General features: G+C 43.2%; 1 long non-coding RNA gene across 1 annotated transcript; it reads left to right on the top strand.

Annotated features, from left to right (window-relative positions):
- Nucleotides 1-613: 613 nt before the first annotated feature.
- Nucleotides 614-3816, top strand: LOC129386686 (uncharacterized). Its single transcript, XR_008613984.1, has 2 exons — nucleotides 614-1998; nucleotides 3650-3816. It is a non-coding gene; the product is annotated as an uncharacterized lncRNA (long non-coding RNA).
- Nucleotides 3817-13340: the final 9524 nt, after the last annotated feature.

Below are 13340 nucleotides of genomic sequence, written 5' to 3'. Positions count from 1 at the left end.
TTCGTGAGGCCTTGAAGGGAAACGATAGAATCGGATGTTGGGATTCAGGCCTTCTTTTTCATGGCAGCCCACGACGCAGCAGTATCGACGGTGACGCTTTTTCAATACTGAGCTAGGTCCCTCCGGATCGGCGTTGCCGATTCCTTCTGCTTCCAGCATTACGTCCCACGGCACACGGAGAGTCCGTTTTCGCTTAACTATAGGCTGCGACCGGCTCGCAGCGTGGTCTGTGAGAAGTGATGAGCCTTTTCGCACTTCCAACAGGGCAGAAAAAAGTGCGAATCGACGCAAAACTCGGCCTAGAAACGTGCTTCGCCACAGCCAGGGCTCAATGCGACCCAAGCTGGTACGACCCAGATGTCGTTTCCCGCGCCGCCACTAGGCGCCGCTACTATACCTCAAACTCCAGCGCAAGACGCCCATAGTTTGATGGCCGTGTCTGCTGTGCCCGGGGCACAGCAGACGAAAGGTGCCCGAAATGTCTACGTTCACCCATGACGTCACGTCCGCTATAACCCATGATGTCACATCCGCTCATTTTCATGGCGGCCGTCTTACGGAGCCGGCTGCGCTGCGAAACGGTCCGTATTCCCTGCCCACTTAGAGCGTGAGTAATTCATCTTTCCACGCTATATGCGTGTAATAAAGGATTGGGGCTGTGAGCAGTTTGATGCGTTACCATTAGGTACCTTGTGCGCATATTTTGCCTCCTGGCCGCGTCAAATTGCAGCCGGCATGTGGAATGGGCCGTGGCTGCTCATGTGAGTGGTATTGCCTCCGTCAGGATCGTCAGTGCGTGCACAGAACCATTCAGTAGTCTGGTTCAGGGAGGATGCGCGAAAGAACGAGGACGTAAGAAAACACTGGCATGACGAGCTGTTCCGTCAGATCGCGTTACATCGCGCTTTTTTTCTAAGACCATCTCGCTCGAGCGAGAGGATCTTAGAACAGCATTACTACTGCTTTTTTACAGCTTTGCTGCTGCTCATTTAATCGTCACCTGCATTCTTTTAATAATACAAATGACATCGCTGCGCGGAAGAGCGTCTCTTGAAGTTTCCAAACAATAGCCAATGCCGCCGTGCCTGCTGCATACACGCTTGCTTTTCCTAACGCAGTTAAGACGCGGCACTAGCTCTGCTACTGCGTGATACAGGGTCACTGTGATAAGAAAATTAAAAAGAACAAACGAAATTAAGGCAGAAAATGTCAAACGTCGCCAAGCGTGATAGACGGACCTGCCTCGCTAGATGAAGAAATCGGGGTCCTGAAGTCAGCTTCGCCGCAGTAGACTAGTGTTACGCACTGAAGCATGTCAGAACTGAAGAGTGACCGCTTTCACCGACATAAATAATATGTGTTCCGTAATGATGTACGCGTGCACCTGCCGTCTCCTGTTACATTACGCGCGCCGAGGCGCCTAAGTGTACTGGCCGGCCTTCAGCGCTATTTCGGACGTGGCTGTGATGCTTTGAACCGTTGGTTTGTCGACCTCGTAAGCCAGTTAATGTTTACTCGGCCATTTTTTTCTGAGCTGTTGATTTCTTCCATAACAGCTACGTAATTTCGTAGTTTCCTGTTCAACTGCTTTGGTCATATGCGAGTCAAGGTTGTTCTCTTTAGCCGAGCGCAGTTTTCGAAAGCGAAACGACGCTTTTGCGTCAGCATATAGTGCCGTCGCCCATTTACAACACAGTCAATCAATGTAATTTTGTATGTCACTGGGAAACCGCCGAACGCAGGGAACTCACTCGCATGCGGGGAACTGCATAACTAGCCACGGGATTACCGTGCCTCTTGGGAAGCTGCTTTGCATCAAAGGCCAGGTACCCTTGCTATGATTCACCGCAAAATATTTTGTATGTCTAACCGCTTAACATATTTGTATTGCGGTGAAGCTAACCTTACGGAACCGAATTTCGCAACGCTTTTTAGACTCCTGCATCTCTACCAGCCACTACCAAACGCTTGTCGGTACGTCTCTTGGCAAAGGTCCAGGTAAATCTCGCCCTGTTTGGAGTTGGGGGGACTCACGTATATGAAAACTGCCAAGGAAAGCAGTTGCCCTGATGAATTCACGCTCCCCTGTCGAAACATTTGCACCAGCCTGTTCGACCACCGTTATCACCGCAACATATTTGTGTGTTGCGGTGAAGCATGCCGATATTGGGAAAGAGTTACGTGAATCTGGAATGTATGGTTTCTGTCAGCGACGAACCTAATGTTCTACTCTCATCCCTAATGTTCTACTCTCATCAAAGCAGATTTTCGTGGCAGGATGCATGATGTCTTGAGAACTTTTGTTGGCTAAAGTCATACACACCAGGTTAGCTCTTGTCACAATAATACGCTTTACCGCAATACACAAGAGGCCCCGCTGCAGGACACGCCCGCTGTAGTTAGCCAAAACCTTATGTGATGGTTCACTGCAAAATACCTCCTGTATTGCGGTGAACCGTAATAAAGCACATTTGTCAGTTTAGAATGTAAAGACCCTTGCCCTTCGCTTTTGTAATAATATGACTCAGTTTAATGAGAACATGTATTCACTGCTAAACACATCCACATTGAAATGGAGATATGAACACTGATGGCAGCCTGTATGATGTTTTATCCCTTTACTTTTTTGTGTACCTGTCACGCTGCCATTACTAAATTTTCTTGTACTTTGTTAGGTGCTGACGTACATAACATTACAGCCACTGTGTAATTAGTGTTGAAGGACCAGTGTGATGACTTTACTCAAGAAAGGTTTGGGTTATGTTGTTGTGAAGGCTTTTTTTTTTTAGACGTAGCTTTCTGAGAAGAAATCAGATGTCAGGAAATAGATCTCAATGGCACAGTAATCTTGGCTGCCTTTTGCTCAAACATGCCCTAGACATAATTGAGTGATTTGCACTTGCAACTGGACAGCAGCCGTAGCTTGCTTGGGAGACCAGTGATATGGCATATTTTATCAAACTAGGTGACACATAGCATTACCAGTCCGAATAGAGACCTGTTTAAATTTTTGTCACCTTTAACACCTACATTTTCGACCATGAATTCAGAAAAATCTGTAGCACATTTATAACCTAGATTTTAAATGCTGTATAAGTTGGCTTCTTGTTCACTGCAGCTGTGCTCGGGTTCTGTCCAAACGGGAGAGCACTTCTGCACAGCTTATTAGGGAATATTCTTATTTACATACCTTCTTTTTATTTATCTCGCCTACAATCACAATCAAATGTTTATGGCACATGAATGTGCTGTGCATGAATCTAACTTACAGTGCCATGCTCAACAGCACAGTGCATGTAGCTTGTGTTGGTTCATTCAAGCTAAGCATTGCTACAGCCTTTAACTGTAGGTATCATGGTATGAGAGCAGAGAAATGGATATGCAAAGACAGTTGGGCACATTGAGACATCTTTGTTGTGTGTGAAAAGGTGACAGATACACAATATGGGGAGAACGCATGCACTTTCATATTTTCTCGCGCACAAAAAAAGCCGGAGGAATAAGGTTTCTTCACTGTGCCATAGAAACTATATGTTTGCTCTCAAAGGTAATTCTGATTCATTGGATATGTTCCTGTGCTGTGTTTATTTTCTTGAGTGTGCTTTAGTTTTTGCACGTTAATGTTTCAAACTCGTTTTTATTTTCACAGACTGAACATCCCACGTCTTGGTTTGACTTCCTGGTACAGGATACTTGCACTTAGCATGGAGTGATGAAGCAGAGCAGTGTACTTTTATTAAATGTGCAGATTTTAGCAGTATAACAGCAGTTCATTAAAAAAACATGTGTGCTGAAAATAAAGTGTTCTTACCCACATTCCTCGTTGTCTATTTATTTATTTATTAATACTGTCAACCCTCATAGAGGGTCATAACAGAGAGGACAATACAATTACATAAATCAAATATGGACAATGTCAATGCACGTAAAGTTGCTTAACACTTGTCAATTCACAGTTAATAAGATGTTCACTTGAATGCTGTTCAGCACACTTCTGACATTTATCAAAATACGTACAATGAATATCAAGTCGCACATATCACTTGGCACTTCAAAACTAAATCGAAAACTCCCATAAATATGCCTCAGCAGCATTTTCAAAGTCGGTGACATCCTTTAGGCTAACAATAGCGTTTGGCAATTGGTTGCACATTTCTATTGCATCCAGGAAAAATGAGTATCGATGTGTATCACTGTTGGTATGGTCCGGCTTTATGACGTAGTCGTGGTTAGTTCGCGGGTATCTTTTGCCTGGAGCATGTAGATATTTGAGCTTATCAATCTTAAGTTGATCCTGCATTATTTGATAAAGCACCTTCAGCCTATATTTTTTCCTACGTACCTTAAGAAGATCGAATTTGCAACGCTGTAACATAAGCGTGACCGATTCCTTCCTTCGGTATGTCGAACAAATAAAACGCGCCGCCAGACTCTTTCCAACTTCCTCTTAAGCGTCACTTGATGGGGACTCCAAACGACGCTGAATATTCTAGTATCATCCTAATGAAGGCGGTGTATGCAATAAGTTTTACATTACGCGATGCACGTTCCAGTTTTTTTTTCTAAGAAAATATAACTTTTGATAGGCAGTTATGCAGACGTTATCTATATGTTGGTTCCATGTCAATTTTGCTCATATTCCTGTATTCTCTTCAGCAAAACCACTTATATGGGGAACTGATCATGATAAGTGCTCATGAGCATTTTAAAGAACAGCCTTGAACCCTACTCATGCACTGGTAAAATGTATAGATGCAGTGAAATTGAAACAGAAGGCAAAATAGCAAACATGATGCAGTATTTGTCAGACAATTATGTCGGCAATTTTTGCATAAAACGATTTACTTAGAGCATACTAGCACTACAAAGCACCCATCTTTTTTGTTAGGCACACATTACTACAAAGTCTTTAAAGGTGGCCACAAGAGAGATGCTGGCTTTAATGAGGAACTATAGAGGTTAAAGGCAGCCATGGAAATGTATTAAGAAATTATGCAATGCATAGCATTTACTCAGTTCATAGAGCTTCCAAAGTTGCCATAAGGCCTTGATAGCTGTGGATGAGGGAACAGTTGTAGCCCTATTTGGAGCATGAGAAATGAACATTAAGATCGAAACATAAGTAACAACTCGTAATGCAATTAAAAAATCTTGCTATACTTTTAAAAAGACAGTGAAATGAAATTAGTAACACAATTTCCTTGTCTTTTTACTTCATTTAGGTTCAATATACTTATTTTAGTAACACAAGAAAGCAGAGTGGTGAAGCACATAAAAAAAATGCTAGTCTGTTTTTATATTCTGTTTTCTCTAAATTCAAAGTTCAGTAAAGTTAACTTAGAAAGCTACGGTGAAGCCATTGCTTCAGCCTGTATGGTGCATAACAGCAGCAATCGCCAGCCTAACTGCTTGGGTTTACAGTGCCTTATTTGAATTGTATACCTTTTAAGTGCTGAGCTACTGGAAGATTGATTAAGGTGACCAACATGCTGAACCAGTAGTTTACTGAGTAAAATACATGGAGAAGGGTGGAAAGATAGGACAGAGAACAGGGGATGTATTCTGTGTCCACCTAGTGGAAATGTCCATTTCATCCGCTCCTGAAGTTCTGATTGGCTGGGCTGGCGTATGCATGAGAAGGAGACATGCTCCCCCAGCTACTTTGCACTTCAGCAGAAGAGGATATGGACATGTCCACTAGGTGAATACTTACAAAGCTATTTAATAAAGTACTTCTGTAACCAACATGCCTGCTATGCCATCCTTGCTTTCAATGTCTGTCTTAGTAAAAGTGTGAAAGAGCCAGGTTTGTGCATGAAAAGTTTTCCTGAGGGTGTGTGCCTTGAAGCCCGTAGTGGTAATCACAGGAAACGGGGGTGGATCCAGAGTAGCACCAAAGGGCAAGCCTTCATCGAAACAAATATGGAGGGAAGTGACTGCATGCTCAAACTTGTCAGCTCACAAGTTTGCCAAGACCAAGTGATATCAGAAGTTGATGAAGCCTACATAGTTAATGTATAACCGCTTAGGCCAAAATTATTTAGATACTTTTTATGAGGACTACATATTTACTGGAAATCTCAAAATAATTATGTTAGTGTGCGGAATACCTTCCACTAGTTGTGACGTCCTTGAAAGAATGAAAATGTTTGAGTTGTACTTGTGTGGTGCATGAAGTTACTTTAAAAAAAAAAAAACTCAGCAATGGAAACAAAATGCAAAGAGTAGTATTCGAAATAAATTGCCACCTCTTTAGGGCTAGATGAATTCAAATAATAATAATAAGCAAATGAAGATCGGGCATACAAGATAGATGTTTCGGCTCGCACTTGAAAGCCTTGTTCACAAAGATTGTGAACAAAGCTCCAGTTGAACCAGTTCTTATTTTTCATTTTTATGGTTGGCATCTAATTTTAAACTACTTACCGTGCCTCTTTTCACAAAACCAGACAGGCTGCTGTCAAACTCTTCACTACTTCAATGCAAATAATTGGAGGTTGGCAAATACATTTTTCTAATAGGAATAGTAGGTAACGAATAGTCAAACACTGATGCATACAGTTACAGCAGGCATATTTATCTTGGAATTCAGCACCATGCTTATATTGTCTAGTAAAAAAAGGACAGCTATCAAGGAAGATTAGGATTATTTTTAAGCAAAAGTAATTATACCTCATATACTTGAAGCAGATGTAGTGCTTCTGAAGAATCACGTCCAAACTGCACACACTAAAACATTAAGCTGGGATATTCAAAAAGACAAGTACATGTTTTGCTCGCCAAGTGACTTTTAGTGTGCTCAATTATGTAAAGTGTGCTATTATATGATTAATGTAATTTGCTAATGTAAAGAAAGAACAAGCCAGGATCTCTTGCTTCATATATATGCGCTGAATCAAGAAGGTAATTAAGGAAGAAGAACACCAGAAATAAACACGAATATTTGTGTGCTTTCTGGCATAAAATAATTCTCATGTAAGCCACATAACATGCTTTCCAAAGCATCCCCTACCTTAACTTATAGCTGCATCACATGAAGGCACTTTCTAAGAACACACATGCTTCATGATCATTCACTGTGTTAGTGACTCCCACTGAAGTAGACTGAGAACATATCTGGGCATTGCATTCAATGACTGATGTAAAGTGAAAAGACTGCTGCTTGTAGGTATGAATGAACCAAGTGAATAAGAAATATAGGTTCTCAAACTTCTAGTAGTAAGTGTGGCAGCACTTAAGAAAAACATATTGCAACTAAAAATTCCAACACATGATGAAATAACTGAAATAGCTAGGGAGAGTTTAATAGACCAATAAACAGGAAACTGCAAACTCCCAACATTTCTGAATGCTTTTCTTCACATGTACTCACCTCATAAGTATGACTTCCCTTAATGCTCGAACCTCTGCCTTAATTTCATAATTCCCCATTCTCACTGCTTCACTCATGCTGATTGACATCTAGCACAAAGGTTGGCGAAAGTAGCTGAGCATGTGCATGTGTTGTGAGGCAAGCTGCCCACATCTGGTAGCCGCATGCCAATTTCTCAGAGTAGATGAAAGGGAAGCCTTGAGGGTAAGCCATAGAGAATACCTTGGTTCAATGATAACTGAAAACACCAACATGGAAAATTTGGACTGCCCACAGAATCAGCAGAATTGACATAGCTTGGAAAAACTGAAAAGATGCATTATAATATTTATGTTACACAGGTTCCAGTCAAGTTGAAGATTTTCACTGTCTAATAAACTTATAAGACAATGCATGACCAGCAATACTGTATGGAACCTAAACAATTTTAATAAGGTCACCTAGAAGTCAGGATGGAGAAGTGACTGAATTGAGGATGCTAAAATGGATGAGGTGGAGGCAGATTGTGAAGACAGGTCTTAAAAAATTAACATTCAACACACACTTAAGTTGGCAAAGATTGGACTCAATGTTCAAGAAGAAATTGACTAAGATAATTTATTGGTATACGTACATGAGAGAGCAGCAACAATACAGCAGAGATAACTGTCATTCAAGAGGAAAGGACGTCAGTCTAAAAATTAACATTTGATCAGAAGAATGGTTATGCATGGGCTTAGGCTCATGTACAATTATGTATGGTACGCATGATGTCAGAGCTGCATAGCATAAGGAACTGTGGCCTTACATGCCTCGATTATGAAATGATGTGGGCCAAGAGTGGAACAAGGATAGCATCAAGAGGGGGCCTCCTCCAAAATGAGAACGGTAGGGAAACGGGACGAGAGAGATTTTCTGCGCAACAGATACAGAGTCACATGAGTCATAGTCATATGAGTCATAGTCATAGAAACCATGACCCAAGGAGCTGCACAACAAGGTATATAAATTCAAATCTCTATACAGTTAAACCTCAGTATAACGAAATTCTCGATATAACGAAGTATTTAACTTTTCATAACCTCTTCTCCATAGAACACCATGCATTTAGAGCATCAATATAAAGAAGTGTGTTTGTGTGCAATTTCAATATAAAGAAATATCGCTTCTGCCGCAGAGGAGTGCCAATTGAGACAATCAATGGTAACTTCCGCGGACGCAGGTAGTCAAATGACTGAATTACAAGCGGCTGCTTGCAAACGCACCTCTCAAACTGCGTGCAGCGCGACAAGAACAACAGCTTGGAGCCGCATCATGTTCCGTATAAATTAAGTCCAAGTGCGATCAGATCCTATCGCGCCCCGCGCACTTGTGCTTTAGGTGCGAGTGAAAGTGTGCGAGGGTGAGACAAGAAAGATGGTGGCTTCATAAGTGCGGCTTCCCCACGCGAGCAATGGCAAAGTGGGGAAGGAAAGCGAGCTCGCGGTAACGCGGTCAAGCGCGCGCGAGGGGGCGGAGTGGGGGGGGGGGGTAAGTTGGCGCGCGTCTCGGCCATGACTGCGCGTGGCTGTAAACGCGGCTGAGCGCATACGCAGCCGCGCACCCTGCTCTAGAGGTAATCTGCTGCGTGTGGAAAGAGCGGGCATGCCAAGACGGGGTGGCATCATGTAAGCTGTTTTCCGGCACGTTTAGTATTGAAGGTTGCGCAATCTCGAGTTTTGATGACCCGTTGGAACGAGAAGCAGACGAAGCATTCGCTCCCAGCTGCCGGCGCTTTTCATGATAGCGTCGTCGCAGTGCGACCGGGCGACGCTTTGGGGGCGGAGTGCACGCGAAAGCATGGCGTCACTTAGTTCGTACCGCTGATGTGAAGATATCGCACGACCGGCTTTATTACTAAAGCCGGTCGTGAGATATCAACGTGGCATGAAACCGTATCATTCATCGCTGACTCCTAAATTCGTCAAAATAAAATGTTTTCTCATTCAAACTTGCTTTTTTTTATTGCCCAATAATTCGGGAAATTGCATGGCCCCTTTCCGTGCAACAAAAATCGATCGACGACTGTACTCATTTGCATAACAGATCGAATTTCAATACAAGGAAATTTCTATATAACGAAGCGAATTGCCGATTTTACCTACTTTGTTATATCAAGGTCTGTATAACGAAATTTCCTGTTCTCTACACGGGGGTGGCAATGTGGGCTTGTTCGTTGATCATCATGGAACGGCATGTAGTGTAGCGCAGCAAAAACACGAACACAAGAAGAAATGAAACACAGACACAAGCGCCTAATTATGTCTGTGTTTTGCTTTTTCTTGTGTCCTTGTTTTCGTTGCATTACACTACATGACATTCAATACTTTCACTGTCACATTCATGAGCACTGAAAACCTAGAATCAACTAATATCTTGTCTGATTTGCCATAATTAAAAAGAAAAATGTGGGTATAGTAGGTCTAATTGAGTTCTGGTGATTTTAGCATCACTGACATATAGCTTTTAAGAATGTTTAATCGTTTCTTCCGTTAAGGCAGAGTACATGCTCAACTGCTACAATAAGTGTGAACGTAGGCAAAAACGACATTTTTGGCTCTTGCATCAATTTTATGGCATGTTGCGTGATCTAGTCAAGTGGTTTCAATTTGACGAAATTCTCGATTTAACAAAATAAAACCTCACACCCAATAAAATTTATTAACTAGACTTACTGTACTTTATAACCAAAGTACTGTATAACTATAAGCAGCTACAGCTGCCATGAGTGGCGAGCAGAATTTAAAAGAAATTGCTTTAGTCAAAACACGCCGAGCGCTGCTGCTAAAGTACGCGCCACATGCATTGGGCAACTGTGGGAACCACGGTACCACACGCAGTTATTCAAAGCAGCACATAAAAGTGCCGCGGGCTCAAATTGGTTAGTAAATGCATTCGGAACCAGTCTTTCGATTACTCAATATATCAGCCACACACTCGCATAGCACGGCCACGTGGCAAACGCGGCCATGCGGACGCTTCACTATGCGCGGATCAGCTGGTTGCAATATTGGGGCACTCTATGGGTGCATGTTTAAAGCACAGCGTTTTTTGCCTATCGCGTGATCGTTGCGGGTGCTCCATGGCTGAGTGTATTGCATGGTACAGAATTGGCCCCAGTACCAAAAGTACACAGGTAGGGCGGTCCGTGCAGATGAAGCGTGAACGCGAGCTCAACATAACCACGTCGTCATTATTCTGTAGTGATTATTTATGCAAAAGCATCATATGGCCCATTGAGCAAAAAAGCCGGCGTCTGTCGTCTCAGCGAAACAGCACCTCAAATCCCATTGGCTGCGACCACGTCACGAGCGCGCCTCTATGAAACAGAGCGGGTGAAAGGGTACACCTGCTGTCGCTATAGTGCACCAGGTGTTGCATGTGGGGAGAGGGTGTCGCCGCGACGCCACGTCGTCCTTGCTCTCGCAAGCCGCCGCCCGGTCCGTATCTCGCCCCTCCATTGGGCTTAGCTGCTGCGCGTGCCTGCCGGCCTTGGTGGCCACTGCTGTTTCCTGGTCTCTGGTCATGCAGCACGTCGGTGGCATGCGGTGTTGGCACCGCAGGCTGCTGCTGCTTGCTAGCTCGGGCCCAATGTAGCTCTAGGGTGCATCACTTGCAGCGTAACACTCGAAGGACTGCTCAGCGGCGTTCAATTGGGCATTAATGCTTTCGCAATCACAACTCAGATAAGACATGCTTAGCTGTGCTCATACGTTTTTCTTTAGTTGCCAAATGGATGCATCATTGTTCACCATTCACAGTCTTCAATCTGTCGTCATCATTGCATTGTCATTTCAAATTAGTTGTAATATCACGCCGGCGGATGCTGCCGCCTTCACACTGTGTAGTAGATACGCAGTCATTGCCATGCATGCACTCATCATCCCAAAGTCGTTATGCCTCAATCGTGATGACTCTAGAATTGTCATCCCATCGTCGATCATGCCATCGTTGTCACCGCATCAGCATCATACTGTTGTCGGCATTTGACAGATGCATTACACAGATTAGCATTACCTTTTCAGCTTCTAGAACAGAATGCACGCGGTGATCTACCGCAGTAATATTATGAGAGACACTTGGGCGGAACAATTGCTGGCCTCAATCGCCAAGCCTCCCTGTAACATCATTTATTTCAATCTCCATAATAATCCTAAATTGTGTCACAAAACTTCTACAACAAATGTCAACATGGTTGCCATAAGACCTTGTCTCTCATGAAAAACACAACTATATTGTCATGTTCACTAACTTGATCTCCTCCATTGAACTTAGTTCTTGCGTTGAATGGATGCTTTTAGCATTTTAAATTCTGCTACTTTGTGCCACTGCCTCCTTCTCCTGAATAAGCTAACTTAATATTGATCCACATGCAATTACTCAAATTCACTGAATGCTTTCTTCATGACTAAACACAATTTGTATGTTAACAACTCCAATTCACAAATCTGTCTTTTGTCACTTCTGGCATGCCACAATGCTGAGTGTTTAGGCCCTTGATTTTTCTCATTTTAGATCTCGCAAAGAACTTAACGTAGAAAACTAAACTTTCTGTTGATGACTGTGTGTTTTGTCGTGAAACAACCAAACTCTGGCAGGTCCGTTTCTGTTCAAACAGACTAAACAAATGGCCCACTGAGTAAAAAAGCCAGCATCTGTTGTCTCAGCGAAATGGAAGCTCAAATCCCATTGGTTGTGACCACATTGCGAGCGTGCCTCTACGGAGCAGAGCGGGTGAAAGGGTACATCTGCCGTCGCCCTAGCGTGCCAGGTGTTGCGTGAGGGGAGAGGGCGCCGCCGCAATGCCACGTCATCCTTGCTGCAAGCCGGCGCCCAGTCCTGCAACTGCAAGCCGGCGCCCAGTCCACATCCCCCCCCCCCCCCCCACTGGGCTTAACTGCTGCACGTGCTCAGTGGGGCAATGTCTCCACTAATGTCTCTCCGGAGTGCCATCACTAGTTAAAAACCTAACATCAGTACCCTAGCAAAAAAAAAACTGATAGAAATTTCTACAAGTCTCTTAGGAATATGTATAGGTTGTACGGGTCCTTCTAAGACTGATATATATTCCTACCTGACCCATAGAACTCTTTACCAGACTGGCAGGCAGCAGATAGATCTCACTGTGCTGCCTACAAGACCAAATAGCATGATGTATCAGTCTTTTAAACCCAGATAGAGATCATCATATGACATACAGGAATCTTATTGAGGCACTCATAAAGCATGTTAGAAATAGCACGCATGCCGATGCCCACACGCCTGAAGAGACGTTTTTAAAATGAACTGAATATACAACCCTGAATGCATTGCCTGCCACGTGAACAGATTAACAAACACAGTTGGGATATTAGAGTATCAAATAAAGATGAAGTGTGTAAACTGTGCAATTATCATAACTTTTTACAGCTTGTATGCAGATATATTATCCTAAACATGTTTCAACATAAATTAAAGCACACGTTTTCAAAGCACAGCAGCGTTGCTTAGCCTGTGAAACTACATTGGGGAAGTTGCATGAGAAAAGTATCAGTCCATCTTTGCAGCAGGTGTGCTCCAGTTCTTTTCATACAAAATTACATTTACAAATTTTGCGAGACGGATGTGCAACATTTAATGCATATCCAAAACAGGATTACTGTCATCATCATCATCATCATTATATTTATGTCCACTGCAGGACGAAAGCCTCTACCTTCGATCTATAATTACCCCTGTCCTGCGCCAACCGATTCCAACTAGCACCCGCAAATTTCCTAATTTTGGTGCACCACCTAGACTTCTGCCATCCTCTACTGCACTTCCCTTCTCTTGGTACCCATTCTGTCACCCTAATGGTCCAACTGTTATCTAATCTGTGCATTACATGACCTGCCCAGCGCCATTTTTTTCTCTTAATGTCTATTAGAATATCATCTATACCCGTTTGCTCTCTTGTCCAAATTGCTCT

The sequence above is a fragment of the Dermacentor andersoni genome, chromosome 4 (assembly GCF_023375885.2).
Source record: "Dermacentor andersoni chromosome 4, qqDerAnde1_hic_scaffold, whole genome shotgun sequence".
NCBI classification, from domain to species: domain Eukaryota; kingdom Metazoa; phylum Arthropoda; class Arachnida; order Ixodida; family Ixodidae; genus Dermacentor; species Dermacentor andersoni.
The sequence above is the reverse complement of the archived record's forward strand: the minus strand, read 5'-3'. Positions and strand labels throughout refer to the sequence as shown.